Here is a 5,000-nt window from a genome sequence, read left to right on the forward strand (position 1 = left end):
ACATTTCCAGAAAGCTAAGGACCGGGAGGTTGGACGTCTCCCTTCACCGTTAAGGCTGGAACATACTCTTGCGTCACGTAGCAACGCTATTCGGCCGTTTGGATATGGGACAAGAGAGAGTCTCATGTAATCGAAAATAAACAAAACTGTTAATGTGTTACTGATGTTTGGCAATAAAAGTTAAAGAGTGTTGTACTTTGTGACTTCTTCTGGACGCAACAACACAATAGGCTAAAAACATGACACATTCAGTAATTAATTTTACAGCGCGCTGAGATATAAAGTAAACATTATACGTTTTCATGCAATGTTGCTTATTTTATGCAATCATTTTATGCAATAATTTGTAGGCTTGCGGGAAGGTACACAGGGGGAGGGGCCAAGATGGCGTAGCTTTCGTAAGTTATTTAAGAGCATACACCAGGCTTGAGTAGTATTTTGTATATTCCAGAGAACCAGCGTTCTTTACAGTTGACATTTGATTTTGGTTTTGTTTGTTTTGTCAGAATTTCATGATTGCCCTTCTATTTTCAAGGATCTTCTGCAAAAATAAGCTGGTTAAAGATCATCTCTGTGACAGCACACCAGTGTTTTTAAGAATCCGCTGCAAAATGTAAGCGTTTTGAATTGAAAAAGAGAGAACTCAAAATAGAACCTTGAAGATCACCTCTGGTTTAACTGAATGTTATCTCATTTGTTCACTTCCTGTCTCAATCTGTAACACAAACACACAGACGACTGAATGAATGAACACATGTCAATAAAGTACATGATTAGAACACTAAAATAATTGCTGAATATGTGATGGATGATCAACTGTCATTATCAATGATGTTCAATATGATTTTTAGCCTTGTATTTCCTAAACACTTTTAATGTTTTCCTAAACTGGATCATATTAATCCATTCCATAATGTAATTCTACATACTGACATCCTAAAAGTATTTAGTTTTGTACATTCATTCACATTTTTTAATGTAAAATCCTGCTGTTCATTATGGCGGTGCACTACTTGGCTGCAACCAGCAGAGGCACTGTTGATCCAGGAACTGTGCAAAGAGTACAGCACAACAATCAGCGGTCAGAAGTTGAGCTAAACACAATGTAACGCTAGCAGGAGTTCAGAACATTCCCAGGAAAGATGGCCATATCCTTTAAAAAATGCTCATCACAAGCATATCAGTTGATTATAACCCCCCCGCACCGCCCTGTTGCATTACTGCTGTCCAAAGTGATTCGGTATAATCCCCAATCACTGTCAAGATCCCGCTGAGAGCCTAAAAGGCACAACGTGACCTTGCTCCGAGCTCCATGTCTCCACTTGTTACTCCTCCTGTGTGGAACATCCTCACATCACAAAGTTAAATGGAACAAAGCATTTCAAAGTCTACAAGCCCAATTCCGGTGGGAGGAATTGGTGCCTTTCTTTGTAACGGTGCTGCTCAGATGGCAGAGAGCTAGGGGCAAGCTACTCGGAAAATGTTGTAAGCGAAGCGACAAGTTTCATCCATCCATTTTCTACCGCTGGTCCCTTTCGGGGAGACGGGGGTGCTACGCACCGCTGCATTTGGGCGGAAGGCGGGGTACACCCTGGACAAGTCGCCACCTCATCGCCATGTTACTCTCCATTAAATGTAGCTAAGCTCCAGGGGAAGATTGCTTCTGTTAGTGTTTCCCTATGTTTACTGTTCTGTTCCCAGCACTCTTTTCCTCCCTTTGTTTACTTCCTGGTTGCTAAGTGCACTGATTATTCTCACCTGCCTTTGATTAGTGACTAGGAGGCTCACCTGCTTCCGATCGCTAATCAGAGAGCTTTATATGCCAGTGTCACCCTGCCTTCTGGGCAGGAATATTGTTGGCCTGTGGCGACTGTTATGTTGGTTCTCTCTATACCACTATTAGCTTCTCATGCTAGCTTTACGCTATGGCCTACTTTATTGTTGTTACGCTATTCTAAGTTTGCCTCAAGATTCACTTGCACTTCCCAGCAGCACGTCTCTTTGTTTGTATTTTGCCTTGTTTTTGAAATTAAAGAATCATCTTACCTGCATGCTGGCTGGCGCCTTTAGCTCCACATCCAGTCTTGCTTCCAGTGGGTCCGCCGTCGACGCCACTCTGTTTTTCGCCTCCTGTAGGTCTGATTGCACCTTCAGCTTCGCTTCCATTGGGTCCGACGCCACCTGCAGCTTCGCTTCTTGCGGGTCATACGCAACCTCCAGCTTAGCTTCCAGTGGATCCACCGCCAACGCCACATTCAGCTTAGCTTCCAGTGGGTCCACCGCCGACACCACATTCAGTGTCGCTTCCAGTGGGTCTCCCGCCGACGCCACCATTAGCTTTGAATCCAGTGGGTCTGCCGCAGACTCGGAAAATGTACTAAGCGAAGCGACAAGTTACTCTCGATTAAATGCAGTTAAGCTACAGGGTAAGCTATCCCTGGAGAATTGTAGCAAGCTACACGGCAAAAGTAGCTAGCTACGTCAAAGCCACATTTAACAACATTTCTATCCATGGGCCCACATGTATAATATCAATATTCATGTAAGTGTACAAATATTACTATTAACTATCCGTCATTTAGCTGGGGACACCTCACAACTACCTGTAGGGGTCACTCTATGTATTTATTTAGTTTGCCTTTTCTTTGGCCCACCCACCCCTATAATGTTATTCACATTATAAACAGCATCTATCTATATGTTGACAAAAAAACAATGACTTGTGTGTAGTTTGGGAACACTTGGTAATGTTTATGTGCAGTTAAACTTTCTTACATTTGCGTTCCACCTCTTAGATGAAGAGAGCACTTATGATTCTGGTTTACGCCAGGACTCCTCCCAGTTGAATGTCCTTGCAAGGACTTCTCCGAACTCTCTGGTCCGCAGGTGTAACCGAGATTGGTTTGCCATCTCCTGCGACCTCGATAAGAACCTCCATGTGTGGACCGCCATGGTTCGGGACGTTGTCAGGGCCACTCACTGAGTGCCCGCCCCACAATCCACCATTTACATCGAGTACTGTGGGGGCAATATCCACCCACCAGGTTCAGGCAGCCATGCATAACTTTTACGAAAAGAAAAAGTACAAAAAATAAGGATTTCTATATAAATAACGCAATGGGTATTTTAAGGACCCCAAACACCGCTTTATATGGAACTTTGAGTGTAGCATATATTATCTGCCAGTTATGAAGTTTAATAGACGTCAGCAGGAAGTGGTTGACCTTCATCAATCTGACCATCTTCTGATTGGCCCGTCTCATACCGTCTGCAGGCCGTGAAAAGAAAGGAAGTTATTTTGAGCCAACCCTCTAATGAACGAGACCTTGACATTTAGGCCGTTCATGTATTCTTCCTTCCCTCATTTCGCTGGGAAAATATTTCATTGATTTTTTTTTCGGCAGGAATCGAAGGCTGAGAGTGGCTCTGTGCGGGATTAGACTCTGCAGGGGGTCGGCTTCAGGACGGGCGGGGCATTGTCCTTCTCCTAACCCCATCTCTGCTCAACCTTTCCACGCAGAATGCATTGTGAAACGTGCTTCTTTTAGGACGGACAACAGGTAGAAAATGGAAGCTGTATAAATGTGACATCATCATCGCAGTCGATGTTTTATCGTCATGTGAAAAATAAGATGCTGTTTCCAGCATTCATACAAAAAGCATTCTAATTCTTCTGATTCTGCTCTTTTCATCCTGCCTGCCTTATTCTCCCGTTTGTTTTTTCCCAAAACTCTCACATTTACATGCATTTTATATTTTCTGGAAGATCCGTTCTCATTCAGAATGCACATTTTCAAACATCCATACCTCTCAAATATTTCCAAGGTCAAAATGCTAACATGTTAACATTAGCATGCTAGATCTTTAGCAAATTTTGCAGGTATACACCGCAGAGTGAAATATTTTGTTGTTTCAAATATGCTAACTGTTAGGATTTTAATGTTAGCACGCTCATTTTGCAGGCATACACTTAAGAGTTATATATTTGCCAAAGTTAGAATGGTGACCTTTTAGCTAAAGTCAATGTTGTACGCCGCAGAGTCAAATATTTTGTCATTTCACGCATGGTAATAACTAGAAGATGTCAGACTTTCCCCAACTCTGACTACTTTTAAAACTAGACTGAAGACTTTTATGTTCACCTTAGCTTTCAGCTAAATCTTTTAATCTTTTACCTTTTAACGTCTGCACTGTTTTTATTTTTGTCTGCATTTTAATTTTGCTTTTATTTTCTTTCATTTCACTTTGTTGTCTGTGAAGCACTTTGAGTATGCCTTGTGTATGAAAAGCGCTATACAAATAAAATTGCCTTGCCTTGCCTAGAGTGCTAACATTAGCCCGGTATAAGTTTAGCTGATGTTGCATGTACTGTATACATCTTAGACTCAAATATTATGTTATTTTACATATTTTAACTGTTAGCATGTTAATGTTATCATATGCTAGCTTTTTGTTTATGCTGTATTTTTAGCAAATTTTGCAGGTTTACACCTCCAAGTCAAATATATACACTATATTGCCAAAAGTATTTGGCCACCCATCCAAATGATGACAATCAGATGTCCAAATCACTTGGTGTATAAAATCAAGTACTTAGGCTTGATTTTACAAATTGTTTCTACAAACATTTGTGAAAGAATGGGCCGCGCTGTGATTTCTAGCGTGGAACTGTCATAGGATGCCACCTGTGCAACAAATCCAGTCGTGAAATTTCCTCGCTCCTAAATATTCCAAGGTCAACTGTGGGCTTTATTATAAGAAAATGGAAGAGTTTGGGAACAACAGCAACTCAGCCATGAAGTGGTAGGCCACGTAAACTGACAGAGAGGGGTCAGCGGATGCTGAAGCGCATAGTGCAAAGACTTTCTGCACAGTCAGTTGTTACAAAGCTCCAAACTTCATGTGACCTTCCAATTAGCCCACGTACAGTACGCAGAGAGCTTCATGGAATGTGTTTCCATGGCCGAGCAGCTGCATGTAAGCCAAGTCCAATGCAAAGC

At 41.9% G+C, this 5,000-nt stretch overlaps 1 long non-coding RNA gene across 1 annotated transcript in view; it reads left to right on the forward strand.

The window, feature by feature from the left end:
* The window catches only part of LOC133631364 (uncharacterized), a 71,697-nt gene that overhangs the window by 62,067 nt on the left and 4,630 nt on the right, over positions 1-5,000 (forward strand). Inside the window, exon 2 of the long non-coding RNA XR_009821453.1 lies at positions 3,405-3,560. This is a non-coding gene — a long non-coding RNA (uncharacterized LOC133631364). The remainder of the gene's footprint in view (positions 1-3,404; positions 3,561-5,000) is intronic.

The sequence above is a fragment of the Entelurus aequoreus genome, linkage group LG16, assembly GCF_033978785.1.
Source record: "Entelurus aequoreus isolate RoL-2023_Sb linkage group LG16, RoL_Eaeq_v1.1, whole genome shotgun sequence".
Lineage (NCBI taxonomy): Eukaryota > Metazoa > Chordata > Actinopteri > Syngnathiformes > Syngnathidae > Entelurus > Entelurus aequoreus.